Raw genomic sequence first — 19,658 nt, forward strand, 5'->3', positions numbered from 1 at the left:
GGTCAATACTCCCCAATGCCATTAGGCTTTACAATTCAACCGCCAGGAGTAAGATATGTTAAAGTGCCGGGGTTGATTGTATTTAATGTATTTAAGTAAACTACTTAAGAACTTTTTAAAAGCTATTATTAATGCTTTTTGAGAGAGTGATTTAGATGCATATCATATTTTTACTGAGTTAAGTATTGTATGTAATTAGTTTTGCTACAACAAGTGTATGGGACATTGGAAAAAATGTTGAATTTCCCCATGGGGATGAATAAAGTATCTATCTATCTATCTGATTTGGTAGGTTATTTTTTGGGGTCTGGGAACGCTCAAAAATCTTTCCCATATAAAATAACGGTAATTGCTTCTTCGCTTTACGACATTTCGGTTTACAAACGGTTTCATAGGAATGCTCTACCTTCGGATTGCGGGGGGAAACCTGTATATAGATTTCTAGAATTTTAAATACGCTATCTTGAAAAGTGAGTAGCTTAAAAATTATCCAAGTGCCCAGGCCAATCTACAGGCAAAAGAGATCCTGCTAATGCTGGAAACATTGAGGAACACACACAAAACACTGGAGGAACTCAGCAATTTGTGTGTGTGTGTATGTGTTGCTCGATTTGATTACACTCTAGTTATATCGGTCACGTGGGGGTTTCCCAGAAATGGTCGGTGGCTTGGGAGTACCTGAAGCCTTGTATGTGAACAGCAGAGAGACACCGGAGAGATCTTTTCCTATTTTCTTTCCTTATGTTCAGCTGTGGCCGAGCTCCGCCGGGAACGAGATGCCTTGGTCTCAAATAGTACAATTAAAAGCAGCTCGTGAAAAACGATGCTTCTTCGCAGTTTCTGCCGGTCTGCTTCTACCCTTCCCACCCGCCTTGCCCCCAGTAAAAGGGAAGTAAAATTGTTCTGCTGATGGAGTGTGTCAATAGTAACAGTATATCATTTGGTCCCATCCTAGTGTGGGTAAGCAGTTATTGAGCCAGGACTGGAATCCTCCGCTTGACTGCTGAAATCGGGCGAGTCCTTCCTCGAGGGTCACTTCCGTCCAGCTGGGCGCAGATGTCTTTAACACAACACAGATTTATTGGCATTCAGTTGCCGGCCAGCACGCCACTCTGTTGCCTGTTAAATGAAAGGGAAACAGCTTTTACTTCTTTACAAGCCCGAAGTTAAGAATCTGCACCAATACACAGTAGTGAAATAAGCTTATTTAAAACTGACGCATTTTGATATTGTGAAATTTACTATTGTTGGAGGCAGCAAATTATAGACATAACAAGGTCTGCAGATGCTAGAAATCCAAAGCAACACACATAAAATGCTGGAGGAACTCAGCAGGCCATCCAGCATCTATGGAAACGAGTAGATAGTCAACGTTTTGGGCTGAGACTCTTCAGGACTGAGAAGGGGGAAGATGCCTGAATAAAAGAAGGGGTGGGGGAAAAGGGGAAAAGTGGCTAGCTGGAGAATGATTGGTAAAGCCAGGTGGGTGGGAAAGGTAAAGGGCTGGAGAGGAAAGAATCTGAAAGGAGAGGAGAGTGGACCATAGGAGAAAGGGAATGAGGAAGGGACCCAGGGCAGGTGAGAAGTAAAAAAGTAGAGAATAAAGGAAGGGGTGGGCATGGGAATTTGTTTACTGGAAGGAGAAATTGATACTCATGCCATCAGGTTGGAAATCAAAACGGAATATAAAGTGCTGCTCTTCCACCCTTCACCTACACGTCGAAACGGGAATAAGAATCGGAAGTAAAATGACAGGAGGTGGGTTTTTTTTAAAAACAGAGAGAGTGGTGGGTGTGTGGAATGTGCTGCCAGGGGTGGTGGTACTTTAAGGACATTTAAGACCATAAGACAGAGAAGCAGTATTAGGCCATTCAGCCCATCGAGTCTGCTCTGCCATTCCATTATGGTTGACTTATTTTCCCCTCTCAACTCAATTCTCATGCCATCTTCCCATAAATTTTGTGCCCTTATTAATCAATGTCAATAGACAATAGGTGCAGAAGTAGACCATTCGGCCCTTCGAGCCTGCACCGCCATTTTGAGATCATGGCTGATCATCTACTATCAATACTTGGTTCCTGCCTTGTCCCCATATCCCTTGATTCCCCTATCCATAAGATACCTATCTAGTTCCTTCTTGAAAGCATCCAGAGAATTGGCCTCCACTACCTTCCGAGGCAGTGCATTCCAGACCCCCACAACTCTCTGGGAGAAGAAGTTTTTCCTTAACTCTGTCCTAAATGACCTACCCCTTATTCTCAAACCATGCCCTCTGGTACTGGACTCTCCCAGCATCTGGAACATATTTCCTGCCTCTATCTTGTCCAATCCCTTAATAATCTTATATGTTTCAATCAGATCCCCTCTCAATCTCCTTAATTCCAGCGTGTACAAGCCCAGTCTCTCTAACCTCTCTGTGTAAGACAGTCCAGACATCCCAGGAATTAACCTCGTGAATCTACACTGCACTTCCTCTACAGCCAGGATGTCCTTCCTTAACCCTGGAGACCAAAACTGTACACAATACTCCAGGTGTGGTCTCACCAGGGCTCTGTACAAATGCAAGAGGATTTCCTTGCTCTTGTACTCAATTCCCTTTGTAATAAAGGCCAACATTCCATTAGCCTTCTTCACTGCCTGCTGCACTTGCTCATTCACCTTCAGTGACTGATGAACAAGGACTCCTAGATCTCTTTGTATTTCTCCCTTACCTAACTCTACACCGTTCAGATAATAATCTGCCTTCCTGTTCTTACTCCCAAAGTGGATAATGTCACACTTATTCACATTAAACGTCATCTGCCAAGTATCTGCCCACTCACCCAGCCTATCCAAGTCACCCTGAATTCTCCTAACAACCTCATCACATGTCACACTGCCACCCAGCTTAGTATCATCAGCAAATTTGCTGATGTTATTTTCAATGCCTTCAACCAAATCATTGACGTCCTATCAACCTCCGCTTAAACCCAAAGAGTTTAAGAGACTCTTAGATAGGCACAAGGATGACAGAAAAAGAGGGTTATGTTGGAGGTGTTAGGGTACATTCTGGAGTTAGGGTACATAGCAAATATTAATTTCAACAGCAACCAATCTTCAGCTTTGAACGTGGACTATAGATTGAATTTAAAATGCAGCTCAGAGCAATGGTCTTCCTCCCGGAACTGCAGACTGGGGTTGATTGCAAACCAGGAAACATCCCATTGACCTGAGATCTCTGCATGTGCATGAATGCAATAAACACCCCATTCACCTGAGATGTCTGCATGAGATGTCAGAGACAGCCGTGATTAACATTCAATCTAAGGTGTCTGGAGTGATGGCTTCTAGGTTTAGGTATCTGAAAATTACATACTGCTTAAATGAAGCATTGTCAACCCAAAGTATTGAAACTATCAAAGTATTGAAACTATATTGAGTTACCATTGATCTTAAGGGTCTTAAAGACTTCTATATCAGCTTCTGTGTCTCTCCAGTGACTTTGTTTACAGTCACAACAGAGGAAAGAGTTAGACTGATCTTGTTGCTGTTGTTGTTCAGTCGTTAAGTTGAGTCCGACTCTTCGTGACCCCACGGTCTTACAGGGTTTTCACGGCAAGCTACGGAAGTAGATTGCCAGGCCCTTCTTCTATCTTCTGCGCAGATACTGCTGCTGCTCAGGTTGGGACCCGGCTGGGTTTGAACCCAGGACCTTCTGCCTTGAAGTCCAGTTCTGATACCACTACACCACCAGCCGGTATTGGAGTATAAAGTTGAATTGTTTGCTGTGTAGTCAGTTTTGTATATGCTATTTGCTATGCATGTATCCAATTCAGTAGGAGAATGAAATCTCTGTATTGTCTCTGTACTATTGAACACATCAGTGACTTAAGAATGTAGCCAAATAAGAAGATAATGGTGGGTTAATGAGAACACATCAGTGACTTAAGAATGTAGCCAAATAAGAAGGTAATGGTGTGTTAATGAGAGGTGCAACCAAAACTATGTAGTCAGCTTTGTGTTTGCTATTTGCTATGTATGTATCCAATTTAGTAGGAGAATGAAATCTCTGTATTGTCTCTGTACTATTGAACACATCAGTGACTTAAGAATGTAGCCAAATAAGAAAATAATGGTGTGTTAATGAGAGGCTAGCTAAGAGATAACTGTGGCCAGGGATGAGGTAACACTTGGCCCAAAAAGTAGATTGAACATGATTAAGTTAATGGGTAGAAACAATAGTGGGAAGTCGGGAGCTAATGTACTGGTGATACGCAACTGTAGACCGATTGGATATGCTAATGCAACTAAACCAGGAGATTGCTATAAAAAATGCTATGCACAAGGATCGGGGGGGGGGGGGGGGGGGGCAATCAGCGACTAGCTCACTGACTGTCTCAGTTTTGATTTGCAAATTAAAGTTTAACACTTCTTGAAGAATCTTCTGCGTCTCCTGGTCGTTTGTGGGGCACGAGAAACCACGACACCGGCAGTAGGCTAAAATGTCAGCACAACATCATGGGCAAAAGGGCCTGTACTGTTCTATGTTATAATTAAATTAACTGGCTCTTCTTTTCTCTCCTTGCCTCCCACAATTCATGTTTGCAAAGAACTGCCGGTGGGGAGAATAGAGGGGATACTGCCAAGAATTTCACCCACTCACTGCTATTCCTTACTGAAATTTGGGGGACGAACTTGTGCCGCAACAAAACCGGGTGACAAAGTTATTTCAGAATCAGGTCTATTATCACTGATGTATGTAGCAAACCTCCAGGAGGACCACAACCTTGTTGTTGGGTTTGGAGGCCTGCATGCCTCAACGACTCGGGCAGCTATGTTGGCCGGAGCCAGGGCTTTATCCTTTGGCTTTTGGTAGTGTCACTTAAGCCAAACAGGTCAAAGGGTAGAAGCCAGACTAAGAGTGGTCCTCCGGTCCTCCAGATTTGGGAGTTCACCTCAGGGCTGACAACCCTGACTGGTAAAACAAAATTGCTACGGAAACAGCGAAGAATAATCCTTTGATTCAGCTGAGTTTACGGACAGATCAGCCATGATCTTATTGAATGGCGGGGCAGGCGCGAGGGGCCGGATGGCCGACTCCTGCTCCTATTTCCTATGATCTTATGTTCTATATCTGAGCGTGACAGTATGTGTCACTTGCGTGACTGACAATAGTGAAAACCAAGAGGAAGCTACTGACAAGATGGAGGAAGCCCTGAACACCACCAGGGAAGGAGGACCTTCATTGCTGCCCGGAACCCCATTGCCTAACAGGCAGTTTAAAAAAGATGTAGTGAAAATTGCTATTTTGTGACAGCAGTACCGTGCAATACACAAATAAACTACAATAAGAAATATATTTTTAAAAAATAAGTGTTAAAAAAAAAAGAACAAAATACTGATCTGGTGTTCACGGACCATTTAGAAATCTGATGGAGGAGGGGAAGAAACTGTTCCTCAATCATTGAGTGTGTGACTTCAGGCTCCGGTACCCCATCCTAATGGTAGCAATGGAAAGAGGGCATGTCATGGGCGGCGACCGATGCCCCCTTTTTGAGGCACCACTTTTTGAAGATATCTTCGATGGCGGGTGCCCACGATGGAGCTGGCCGAGGAAATAACCCTCTCACAAAAAGAGAAAATCTGCAGATTCTGGAAATCCGAGCAACATACACAAAATACTGGAGGAGCTCAGCAGGCCAGGCCAAAGTACAGTCGACCTTTCCAGCCGAGACCCTTCGGCAGGGTTTTACAACCCTCTGAAGCTCTTCCCCATCCTGGGCATTGGCCCATCCAGGCACTCAATTTGCCATACACTCACGCAGATGCTAGCATCACACATCCAGAAGTTGGGGGGGAAAAAAACTATCAATGCGTTAATAATTTATAAAGGACAACGTACGCCACATTCCAATTAGAATTCATTGTTATTTTAACAATTTTCAAGGAACCCAGGAATTCCATTAACACATCAGGAAATGTATCTGTAACTTTAAACTAAATACTTGATGCATTATTTGAGGCAAGATGCAGAGAATTTAACTAGCCACCTCGTGCACAGTAACAAGCTTAAGGAAGAAGGGGTTTTGTTCATTTCCATAGATGCGGCCTGACTTCCAATGTTTTGTGTGCGTTGCTAAGGATTGCTTGATGGGACAGTAAGAGGAAACTTTACACTGCATATCAACTTTCTGACCTCCCATTCTGTTCCTGTCCTAACAAGCATGTACCAGGACAGTGCAGAGGAATTATTATTCTGCCTCCTCAAACACTCACGAGGCAGGGAAAACGTGGAGCTTAATGGTGAAGGTCTAAAGAAGATTAAATGTGGAGTAGAGGGAGCTTTATGCCATATCTAATTCACACTATCAACAACAACCTCTCATTTGACATCAGCAAAAACCAAAGAGCTGATTATTGACATTCTGACTGGCTGCATCACCGTCTGGAATGGGGGGGAGGGGGGAGTTGTGGGTGCTACTGTTAAGGATCGAAGCAAGCTGCAGAGAGTTGTAAACTTAGTTAGATCCATCATGGGCACTAGCCTCCATAGTATCCAGGACATCTTCAAGGAACAATGCCTCAGAAAGGTGGCATCCATCACTAAGGACCCCAGCACCCAGGACATGCCCTCTTCTCATTGGAGGTACAGGAGCCTGAAAGCACACACTCATTGATTCAGGAACAGCTTCTTCCCCTCTACCATCCGATTCCTAAATGGACCCTGAACCCAGTAACACTACCCCACTACTTTTTTTTTAAAAAAATTGTTTTTGCACTACTTATTTAACTATTTAATACTTACTGCAATTCAGTTTTTTTCTATTATATATTGCATTCTACATCTGGCATGAAGATAACACTTCACGACATATACCGGTGATATTAAACCTGATTCTGATTGGCTACAAGAGGAAGAAACCAGAAGTCTGCGAGCCAGTCCGCGATAGCGGATCGGAAGTAGAGAGGACCAGCAGCTTTGAATTCTTTGGCATTATCACCTCAGAGGATCTATCCTGGGACCAGCTTGCAAGTGCAATTACAAAGGCGGCACAACAGCTTTCTTAGATACTTGCACAGATCTGGCCTGACATCCAAAACCTTGCCAAACTTCCATAGATGCACATTGGACAGCATCTTGATTGGCTGGATCTTGGCAAACACCAATGCCCAGAAATGGAAAAAAGACTATAAAAACATAGAAACATAGAAAATAGGTGCAGGAGTAGGCCATTCAGCCCTTCGAGCCTGCACCGCCATTCAGTATGATCATGGCTGATCATCCAACTCAGAACCCTGTACCTGCTTTCTCTCCATACCCCCTGATCCCTTTAGCCACAAGGGCCATATCTAACTTCCTCTTAAATATAGCCAATGAACCGGCCTCAACTGTTTCCTGTGGCAGAGAATTTCACAGATTCACTACTCTCTGTGTGAATAAGTTTTTCCTCATCTTGGTCCTAAAAGGCTTCCCCTTTATCCTTAAACTGTGACCCCTCATTCTGGACTTCCCCAACATCGGAAACAATCTTCCTGCATCTAGCCTGTCCAATCCCTTTAGAAATTTATACATTTCAATAAGATCCCCCTCAATCTTCTAAATTCCAGTGAGTATAAGCCTAGTCGATCCAGTCTTTCTTCATATGAAAGTCCTGCCATCCCAGGAATCAATCTGGTGAACCTTCTCTGTACTCCCTCTATGGCAAGAATGTCTTTCCTCAGATTAGGGGACCAAAACTGCACACAATATTCTAGGTGCGGTCTCACCAAGGCCTTGTACAACTGCAGTAGAACCTCCCTGCTCCTGTACTCAAATCCTTTTGCTATGAATGCCAACATACCATTTGCCTTTTTCACCGCCTGCTGTACCTGCATGCCCACCTTCAATGACTGGTGTACAATGACACCCAGGTCTCGTTGCATCTCCCCTTTTCCTAATCGGCCACTGTTCAGATAATAATCTGTTTTCCTGTTCTTGCAACCAAAGTGGAAACCTCACATTTATCCACATTAAGTTGCATCTGCCATGAATTTGCCCACTCACCTAACCTATCCAAGTCACACTGCATCCTCCTCACAGCCAACACCGCCGCCCAGCTTTGTGTCATCCGCAAACTTGGAGATGCTGCATTTAATTCCCTCGTCTAAATCATTAATATATATTGTAAACAACTGGGGTCCCAGCACTGAGCCTTGCTGTACCCCACTAGTCACTGTCTGCCATTCTGAAAAGGTCCTGTTTACTCACACTCTTTGCTTCCTGTCTGCCAACCAATTCTCTATCCACATCAATACCATACCCCCAATACCATGTGCTTTAAGTCTGCACACTAATCTCCTGTGTGGGACCTTGTCAAAAGCCTTTTGAAAATCTAAATATACCACATCTACTGGCTCTCCCCTATCCACTCTACTAGTTACATCTTCAAAAAATTCTATAAGATTCGTCAGACATGATTTTCCTTTCACAAATCCATGCTGACTTTGTCCGATGATTTCACCTCTTTCCAAATGTGCTGTTATCACATCTTTGATAACCGACTCTAGCACTTTCCCCACCACCAATGGCAGACTAACCGGTCTATAATTCCCCAGTTTCTCTCTCCCTCCTTTTTTAAAAAGTGGGGTTACATTAGCCACCCTCCAATCCTCAGGAACTAATCCAGAATCTAAGGAGTTTTGAAAAATTATCACTAATGCATCCACTATTTCTTGGGCTACTTCCTTAAGCACTCTGGGATGCAGACCATCTGGCCCTGGGGATTTATCTGCCTTTAATCCCTTCAATTTACCTAACACCACTTCCTTACTAACATGTATTTCCCTCAGTTCCTCCATCTCATTAGACCCTCTGTCCCTTACTATTTCCAGAAGATTATTTATGTCCTCCTTAGTGAAGACAGAACCAAAGTAGTTATTCAATTGGTCTGCCGTGTCTTTGTTCCCTATGATCAATTCACCTGTTTCTGACTGTAAAGGACCTACATTTGTCTTGACCAATCTTTTTCTTTTCACGTTATCTATAAAAGCTTTTACAGTCAGTTTTTATGTTCCCTGCCAGCTTTCTCTCATAATCTTTTTTCCCTTTCCTAATTAAGCCCTTTGTCCTCCTCTGCTGGTCTCTGAATTTTTCCCAGTCCTCAGGTGTGCTGCTTTTTTTTGCTAATTTATATGTTTCTTCTTTGGACTTGATACTATCCCTAATTTCCCTTGTCAGCCACGGGTGCACTACCTTCCCTGGTTTATTCTTTTGCCAAACTGGGATGAACAATTGTTGTAGTTCTTCCATGCGATCTTTAAATGCTTGCCATTGCATATCCACCGTCAACCCTTTAAATATCATTTGCCAGTCTATCTTAGCTAATTCACGTCTCATACCTTCAAAGTTACCCTTCTTTAAGTTCAGAACCTTTGTTTCTGAATTAACTGTCACTCTCCATCTTAATGAAGAATTCCACCATATTATACTCTTACCCAAGGGGCCTCGCACGACAAGATTGCTAACTAACCCTTCCTCATTGCTCAATACCCAATCTAGAATGGCCTGCTCTCTAGTTGGTTCCTCGACATGTTGGTTCAGAAAACCATCCCGCATACATTCCAAGAAATCCTCTTCCTCAGCACCCTTACCAATTTGGTTCACCCAATCTATATGTAGATTGAAGTCACCCATTATAACTACTGTTCCTTTATTGCACACATTTCTAATTTCCTGTTTAATGCCATCCCCAACCTCACTACTACTGTTAGGTGGCCTGTACACAATTCCCACCAGCGTTTTCTGCCCCTTAGTGTTATGCAGCTCTACCCATATCAATTCCACATCCTCCAGGCTAATGATCTTCCTTTCTATTGCGTTAATCTCCTCTCTAATCAGCAATGCTACCCCACCTCCTTTTTTTTCCCTGTCTATCCCTCCTGAATATTGAATATCCCTGGATGTTGAGCTCCCATCCTTGGTCACCCTGGAGCCATGACTCTGTGATCCCAACTATATCATATTCATTAATAACTATCTGCACATTCAATTCATCCACCTTGTTACGAATGCTCCTCGCATTGACACACAAAGCCTTCAGGCTTGTTTTTACAACACTCTTAGCCCTTATACAATTATGTTGAAAAGTGGCTCTTTTTGCCCTGGAGAAAGTACTGAACAGTTACTTCCCTTCAACCATCGGGTTCCTCTCTTCTCGCTGCTCTCACTGGGGAGGAGGTCTTAGGTCCCACAGCACCAGGTTCAGGGACAGTTATTACCCCTCAACTATCAGGCACCTCGACATGGTTAACTTCACTCACCTCAACTCAGAACTGATTCCACAACCTACAGACTCACTTTCAAGGACTCAACAACTCATCTCCTCAGTTTTGTTGGCAGTTGCACAGTTCATCTTGTTTTGTAGATTGTCAATCTTTATTTTCTTTGATTCTGCTACATTTCTTTGATCTACTGTGAATGCCAAGAAGACGACGAGTCTCAGGGTAACATATGTTCTTTGATATTCAATTTACTTTGAACTAGTCTGATATTGTTTGAAGGTATATTAACCACGTTCAATGAAACAGTGCAAAAGCAGCTTTAATGGGTGGCACAGTCGTGTTTTACAACCCCGGTGATCGGAAGATCGGGGCTCAATTCCCGCCACTGGCTAATGTGCTCGAGGCGACCCAGCGTCGGTCCAGCTCGCGCATCTTAGGGATGTGGGAGGAAAGCGAAGCACACAGTGGAAACCCATGCGGTCACGGGGAGATCGTACAGACTCCTCACAGGCAGTGGCGAGAATTGAACCCCATGGCAGCGAGGGTTTCCTCTGGGTGCTACGCTTTCCTCCCACATTCCAAAGACGTTAGGGTTAGCGAGTTGTGGGCGTGCTCTCTTGGCACTAGGAGTCAAGTTGCTCTTATTGTCATGTTAACCATAACTGCTGGTACAGTACACAGTAAAAACAAAACAACACAAAAATACAACTGCAGATGCTGTGGATCAAAGAATACGTACACAACGCTGGAAGAACTCAGAAGGACTGTCTGGGGCCCGGAATGGTGGTAAGGGGAGGAGGTGTGGGGATAGGTGTAGCATTACCCAGGATGAGGCTTTCCGTTCCAGGACTTCTCAAATGTCCTCTTTCTTTCAGGATCACGGTTTTCCTTCTGGCGTCATCAAAGATGCCCTCACCCGCATCTCCTCCACTTCCCGCACTTCAGCCCTTAACCCATCCTCCCGTCACCACAACAGGGACAGGGTTCCCCTTGTCCTCACCTACCGCCCCACCAGCCTCCGGATCCAGCATATTATCCTCCGCAACTTCCGCCACCTTCAATAGGACCCCACCACCAAGCACATCTTTCCCTCCCTACCCCTCTCAGCTTTTCGCAGGGATCGTTCCCTCTGCGACTACCTGGTCCACACGTCCCTCCCACCTGGCACTTATCCCTGCAAGTGCAAATGATACACCTGTCCCCACACCTGCCCCCTTACCACCATTTTGGGCCCCAGACAGTCCTTCCAGGTGAGGCAACATTTCACCTGCGAGTCTGCTGGAGTCGTCTATTGCATCCGGTGCTCCCGGTGCGGCCTCCTCTACATCGGCGAGACACAACGCAGATTGGGGGACCGCTTCATCGAGCACCTACGCTCCATCCGTCACAATAGACAGGACCTCCCGGTTGCCACCCACTTCAACTCTGTTTCACATTCCCATCTAGATATGTCCATACATGGCCTCCTCTACTGCCATGATGAGGCCAAACTCAGGTTGGAGGAGCAAAACCTCATCTACAGTCTGGGTAGCCTCCAGACTGGTGGTATGAACATTGGTCTCTCTCTGCCTCTCTCCCCTTTCAACTTTCTGCTTCTTTATCTCTACAGTTCTTTCATGCTTATCCCCTCCCCCTCCCCCCTTTATCTTTCCTCTGATTGGTTTTCCACCTGGCGCCTCTAGGCCCTCCCCCCTCCCCTATCTCTATTACTGGGCTTCGGCCCTCTCTTCCCCCCCATTCCTGATGAAGGGTCTTGGCCTGAAACGTTGGCTACTCTTTTCTCACGGATGCTGTGAGTGAGAGACAGAGGGAGAGAAAATTGCTGTCAGACGAGACTCTGGGTATTGAGGAGTCTGATGGCTTGGGGGAAGAAACTGTTACACAGTCTGGTCATAAGAGCCCGAATGCTTCGGGACCTTTTGCCAGATGGCAGGAGGGAGAAGAGTTTGTATGAGAGGTGAGATGTGCAGGCTGGCCACCCCCAATTTGGACTGCATTGGTTATTGACGCGAACCCTTGCAAATTTCTACAGATATACCGTGGAGGACATTCTAAGTGGCTGCATTGCTGTCTGGTATGGGGGGAAGCGGCTACTGCACAGGATTGAAGTAAGCTACATAGACTTGTAAACTCAATCAGCTCTATCATGGGCACTAGCCTCCGTACTATCCAAGACATCTTCAAATGCCTCAAGAAGGTGGCGTCCATCATTACTGACCCCCTCCACCCCAGGCCACACTCAGCGTTTCAGGAACAGCTTCTTCCCCTCTGCTATCCGATTTCTGAACAGACAATGAACCCATGAACACTACCTCACTACTTCTTTTTAATTTCTATTTAGGCACTATGTATTTATTTAATTTAATATATATTTACCGTAAATCACAGTTTCTTTTCTATTATCGGAGAATGAGAGGTGACCTGATAGAGGTGCATAAGATGATGATTGTGTGGATATTCAGAGGCTTTTTCCCAGGGCTGAAATGGTTGCCACAAGTGGAGAGTGGCTTAAGGTGCTGGGGAGTAGGTACAGAGGAGATGTCAGGGGTAAGTTTTGTTTTACTCAGAGAGTGGAATGGGCTGCCAGCAACGGTGGTGGAGGCGGATACGATAGGGTCTTTTAAGAGGCTTTTGGATAGGTACTTGGAACTTAGAAAAATAGAGGGCTTTTGGTAAGCCTAGTAATTTCTAAGGTAGGGACATGTGGGCCGAAGGGCCTGTATTGTGCTGTAAGAACAAATTTCATGACATACACTGGTGATATTAAATCTGACTCTGAAACATGCATTTCCCTGCATGTTTTGATGTGCATGTGACAAAAAGAGCTGTTTTAATTAAAAATCAAGATCTATAATTGTTAGTTTACATTTAACCCACTCTACATCTGGCCTGCAAGAACTTGATGAGAGAGTAGAGAGATCCTTGATCCTGTTCTGCCCCAAAAGTGTTTGTTATTATTACACGCTATCTATTACACTCCCTCACCGATGAGCTGGCACGAAAACAGCCAGGACAAACATGATCTCATGAGCAGCTTCAGATAACGAGTTGTTACTGAATGTTATCGGTGTTGATGTGATTTTCCTGTAATGACTTCTCCCCCCTTGTCATGCTCCAATGATAAAGGCTTTGTAGCTCTGCAGCGATCACAGATCGGGGCTCAATTCCCATTGCTGCCTGTTAGAAGTTTGTACGTTCTCCCTGCGATCCCGTGGGTTTCAAAGTATGTATACGTTATACAATCATCTCCTAACGAGACAAAGAGGGACCATATATAGTCGACCCTCCTTATCCGCGAATTCAACCGACCGCGAATCGCGAAAACCCGCAAGTGACCTTCCAGCACTTGCTGTTCGAGCACGTACAGACTTTTTTTCTTGTCTTTATTCCCCTAAACAATGCAGTATAACAACTATTTTACACAGCATTTACATTGCATTAGGTATTATAAGTAATCTAGAGATGATTTAAAGTATACGGGAGGATGTGCGTGGGTTATCGTGGATCAGGATCGAAAAAAATCGGAAGTTCTCTTACTAAGTAAATCGGAACAGGTACATCCGGTATTATTCAGCGTCAGTTAGTCAAACGTTTGTCTTAGTATATAGTATATAATTTACCTTTCTATGCATATAAAACACTTAAGAACGTATGTTTCAGCGCCGGGCTCCAGTTCGATCCAGTGACAGACCGCTCCCGAGTGTACTCTCCATCGTGCCGGGTTGATGTGGAGGATCAAAAACCCAAAACCCAATAATTAAACCACTGCGTTGCTTAGTAATAATTGTAGCTTTCATCGGGGCAGAGCCTTTCTCACTTTATCCTTTAAAATTGTTCCGATTGTTGACCGAGGTAGCCGAACGCTTTTCCAATGACCAATGGCGTTTCACCTCTTTCCGATCACTTTATTATTTCCACTTTATTTTCAATCGTGATCATGATTATTTTCGCGAACAGAAACACTACGCATTCAGGGCTCTGGCGCCGGGTCCTAATGTCCACAGCATTGAGACAGGTTAAATAAGGTCTGAGGTTCCGCTGGGTCCTAAGGTCCACCGAATTGAGACAGACTGAATGAGGGACTTGAGCATCTGTGAATTTTGGTATCTGTGACGGGTCCCGGAACCAATCCCTCGTGGATAAAGAGGGCCAACTGTACAAGAAAAGGCCGAACACCCAATGTGCAGAGAGAAAGAACACATCGTGCTCTAACCGCAAATCCACGAAGAGCCACGTGGTTCAGCATCCAGCCGAGTCGCGGGGTAGCGATCTGATTGGCCTTGGGCCCTGACACCCCGACCTTTTCAATCTGGCCCGGCGCTTAAATCGACGTCCAAACATCAAGTTCATTCACCTCGATGCGCTCTGGGGCCAGGACCCCCGCCGCCTCGATTCAGCCTGCACCCACCCTTTCCGACTTGGCCCTGCGCTTAAATCAGCTCTGGCACCCTGACCTCCCCACCTTGATTCAGCCCGTAACCAACCTTTCCGTTTCGGCGTGGCGCTTAAGTGTCCGTCCAAACATCAAGGTCAGTGGAATCAGTACACCCTAGTGCCCAGGCCTCGCAGCCTCGATTCGGCCTGTAGCCGACCTTTCAGATTCAGCACTGCGTTTAAAACGAAGACCCGAGGTTCGACCTCACTTTCGGCAACCAACCTTGGTTCTGTCACATCGAAATGCCTCCAAGTCCGAAGGAAAGTTACAGACTCTTACTTGCAATGACTGCTCGCCAGAAGAAGTATTACTGCTGCACAGGTGGAAGGTCAACTGAGGAAGATCTGTACCAGCAAGGCGCCTGGACCGGATGGAGTATCCCCATGATTACTGAGGGCCTGTGCGACTGAGCTGGGAGAACCACTACAGCACATCTTCAACATGAGCCTGGAGCAGAGAAGAGTACCCAGACAGTGGAAAACACCTTGTATTGTCCCGGGTACCGAAGAAACCACAACCAAAGGAGTTGAATGACTTCAGACCTGTTGCCTTGACGTCGCACGTGATGAAGACCATGGAGCGGCTGATAATACAGAATCTGAGGCCACAAACCAGGCACGCCCGGGATCCTCTTCAGTTTGCGTATAAGGAGAAGGTGGGAGTGGAGGATGCTATCACGTATTTGCTGCACAAATCCCTCTCTCACCTGGATGGGGTCAGTGGTGCTGTGAGGATTACATTCCTGGACTTCTCTAGTGCCTTTAACACCATCCAGACCAAGATCTTAAGGCACAAACTAACGGAGATGGGAGTAGACTCTCACATGGTGGATTGGATAGTGGACTACTTGACAGATAGACCTCAGTATGTGCGGTTGGGAGACTGTAGGTCTGACACGGTGGTCAGCAGCACAGGAGCGCCGCAGGGGACCGTGCTCTCTCCGGTCCTGTTCACCCTGTACACATCAGACTTCCAATATAACTCGGAGTCCTGCCATGTGCAGAAGTTCGCTGATGACACGGCCATAGTGGGGTGTGTCAGGAATGGACAGCAGGAAGAGTATAGGAAACTGATACAGGACTTTGTGATATGGTGCAACTCAAACTACCTGTGTCTCAATATCACCAAGACCAAGGAGATGGTGGTGGACTTTAGGAGATCTAGGCCTCATATGGAGCCAGTGATCATTAATGGAGAATGTGTGGAGCAGGTTAAGACCTACAAGTATCTGGGAGTACAGTTAGACGAGAGGCTAGACTGGACTGCCAACACAGATGCCTTGTGCAGGAAGGCACAGAGTCGACTGTACTTCCTTAGAAGGTTGGCGTCATTCAATGTTTGTAGTGAGATGCTGAAGATGTTCTATAGGTCAGTTGTGGAGAGCGCCCTCTTCTTTGTGGTGGCGTGTTGGGGAGGCAGCATTAAGAAGAGGGACGCCTCACGTCTTAATAAGCTGGTGAGGAAGGCGGGCTCTGTCGTGGGCAAAGTACTGGAGAGTATAACATCGGTAGCAGAGCGAAGGGCACTGAGTAGGCTACGGTCAATTATGGAAAACCCTGAACATCCTCTACATAGCACCATCCAGAGACAGAGAAGCAGTTTCAGCGACAGGTTGCTATCGATGCAATGCTCCTCAGACAGGATGAAGAGATCAATACTCCCCAATGCTATTCGGCTTTACAATTCAACCGCCAGGAGTAAGATATGTTAAAGTGCCGGGGTTAGGACTCAATGTATTTAAGTAAACTACTTAAGAACTTTTTAAAAGCTATTATTAATGCTTTTTGAGAGGGTGATTTTAGATGCATATCATATTTTTACTGAGTTAAGTATTGTATGTAATTAGTTTTGCTACAATAAGTGTATGGGACATTGGAAAAAATGTTGAATTTCCCCATGGGGATGAATAAAGTATCTATCTATCTATCTTTTCCTTGTTTCATTAGCCACCAGTCAGAAGTCGCTGAGGTTCACCAGCGCCATCTTAAATCCACTGGGTGCTTCAGTTTCGAAAACGCACTGACTAGGATTAGTGGTTAGTGAGTTCTGGGCATGCTATTTTGGCACCGAAGGTGAGGTGGTACTTTCAGGCTGCCCAGCACATTCCCTACTGATTTGACACAAACAACACATTTCACTGAATGTCTCAATGTACAGTGGATTCCGGTTAATTGGGACACATCGGGACCAGCACATTTTGGCCCAATTAGCTAAAATTTCATGGAAGTAGTTTAAAAGGTATATAAAAAAAGACAAACAATATTTACAGATTAGGAATTTTTTAAATACTGTACTTCCTATTTTTCCCAAACTTTGTGTCTTCAGGCATTTTGGAGAATTTGTTTGAATTAAACCCCTTTCAGAAAGGGCTTATATCAAAACTTCATAATATAATTATGGAGATACGTTCAGAGCCCCTTTATAAGACAAAAAATGATTGGGAAAGAGAGCTCAACATTATTATTCCTATTGAGAATTGGGATAAAATTCTTCAATTAGTTAATACATCATCTATATGTGCTAAACATTCATTAATACAGCTTAAGGTTGGACACAGGGCTCATATGTCCAAGGATAAATTGGCTCATTTTTATTCCTATATAAATCCTATTTGTGATAGATGTCAATCTGAAATAGCGTCTTTAACTCATATGTTCTGGTCGTGTCCGCTATTGAAAAAATATTGGAAAGATATTTTTGATATTATCTCTGTGGTATTGAATATTGATTTACAACCCCATCCTATTACCGCAATTTTTGGATTACCAATGATGGACTCACTTCATTTATCTTCTTCCGCTTGTCGAATGATTGCATTTCTTACACTAATGGCTAGAAGATCTATTTTGTTGAATTGGAAGGAAATTAATCCTCCTACTGTATTTCATTGGTTTTCTCAAACTATGCTATGTTTAAATTTAGAAAAAATTAGAAGTGGTGTATTTGACACTTCTACTAAATTTGAAAAGATATGGAGACCATTTATTCAATATTTTCATATGATGTAATAGGACCCTGTTCCAGGCCTATTTGATTTTCCAGTTTTGAATGCATATATGTCAAGAGGATCGGAGTTGACGACACTGATGATTTTGTATTTTTGTGAGATATTATAAACAGCCCTTTTTTTCCCTCTTTTTTATTTTTTATTTTTCTCTCTTTTTTGTTTATTTTCTCTTCTATTAGTTATTAGATTTTTAGATTAGTTTTTTGCATAATGATTTTTTTCTTTTTCTTTTTTTTAATTTTATATTATGATACACCTAGGTTTGCCTTGTCTATTTGTATATTGTATCATTTACGATGTGGGAATACTCATTTATACTGTAATCATTGTTCTTGTAATCTTTTATAGTTAGTTGAAATATGTACGTTTGTAATCCCATTATCTATGTATCAATTTTATTTTGTTGTTATTAATAATGATAATAAAAAGATGGAAAAAGAAAAAAAAGACAAACTAAATAACGAATTATGTATTTAAATACAGAACTATCAATATTACTACAGTACTATAAAACTATGTGCAAGTTCCTAATAGTTATCGACGGTGGAATTCATCCAGTATACAATAGTGCGCTCTTTTGATTGACTGCAAATGAACAAAATCAGCACGAACTCCTAGTGTATATAATGGACTGCCTTCATACATTGCATTTGGCAATTGCATCCTCCGAATCTTCATAATATTCAAGATTGCAGATACCTTCAAAGTTTTCGTAGTTCCTAACTTGTTGAAGTACAGGGAGTCCCCGGGTTACGAACGAGTTCTGTTCCTGAGTCCGTCTTTAAGTCGGATTTTTACGCAAGTTGGAACAAGTACATCTGGTATTATTTAGCGTCAGTTAGTCAAATGTTTGTCTTAGTATATAGTATATATTTTACCTTTCTATGCATATAAAACACTTAAAAAACGTATGTATTTCAATAATTAAACCACTGCGTTGCTTAGTAATAATTGTAGCTTTCATCGGGGCAGGGCCTTTCTCATGCTCCATTATTCTCACTTTTCCTTTATCTGTATCCTTTAAAATTGTTCCGATCGTTGACCGACTATAGCTTAACGCTTTTCCAATGACTGATGACATTTCATCTCTTTCCAAATGCTTTATTATTTCCACTTTAATTTCAATCATGATCGTTTCCCGTCAATGGAACAGAAACACTGCAGGCGGCGGGTCCCGAGCTCCGCTGGCTCCTGAGGTCCGCTGGATCCTAAGGACCACCGCACTGAATTCCCCGGGTGCTAAACTGCACCACACTGAGACATGCTAAATGGGACAAGTGGGGGCTGTGCTGGGTTTGGGTTTTTGATCCTCCACAATATTCCGCGTGGGAATTTAAACTGTAAGTGGCAGTGTTTTTTTTAATGAGGTCGAGTTGCGACCTCGACATCAACCCGGCACGGGAGCAGTCTGTCACTGGATCGAACTCGGGAACCTCCGTTCTCCAGCCCAGCGCTGATCTCACTGCGCCACAAGCCGACCGGAAGGGGGGGGCGGGGTCAGGGTGAATCTCGCTAAGAAAAATTTGAGCCAAATACAAACTTACACACTCAACACCGTGTCAATGACAATGACTTAAAATGGCGGACGGCGTCGCAATCCGACTTAAAATGGTGGACAGCGTCGCGATCTGATTTAAAATGGCGGACGGCATTTTGTTTCCTCAGTTCATAAGTACGAGTTGTCTGTAAGTCGGATGTTCATAACTTGGGGACTACCTGTAGTGAAATCCTTTCATTTTCACTCCTGGCCGTTTCTGGCATCTCCAAGCCTGGATGCCTTAAACCGCGGTGAGCAAAACAGCTCGGAATTGTCTTAACGCTTATTTCTCACCAACCACCAGGGCATGAATCACTGCTTTTTGAACACAGATGCACACCCGACTGATGCTAGTGGAAAAAGTATTCGCTCTAAGCACGGTGCCATGTCTAACGCCCACACAAGCACAGGGCGACTGATGTGTGTTTGAAACCGCTCAG

At 44.0% G+C, this 19,658-nt stretch overlaps 1 protein-coding gene across 1 annotated transcript in view; it reads right to left on the reverse strand.

The window, feature by feature from the left end:
* Positions 1-19,658, reverse strand: part of LOC140717627 (G protein-coupled receptor 137Ba-like) — a 103,254-nt gene that overhangs the window by 63,412 nt on the left and 20,184 nt on the right. Inside the window, exon 2 of the mRNA XM_073031216.1 lies at positions 679-1,119. The gene's annotated coding sequence lies outside the window, so the exon portion shown is untranslated. The remainder of the gene's footprint in view (positions 1-678; positions 1,120-19,658) is intronic.

Source organism: Hemitrygon akajei, chromosome 28 (assembly GCF_048418815.1).
Source record: "Hemitrygon akajei chromosome 28, sHemAka1.3, whole genome shotgun sequence".
Classification (NCBI taxonomy): Eukaryota; Metazoa; Chordata; class Chondrichthyes; order Myliobatiformes; family Dasyatidae; genus Hemitrygon; species Hemitrygon akajei.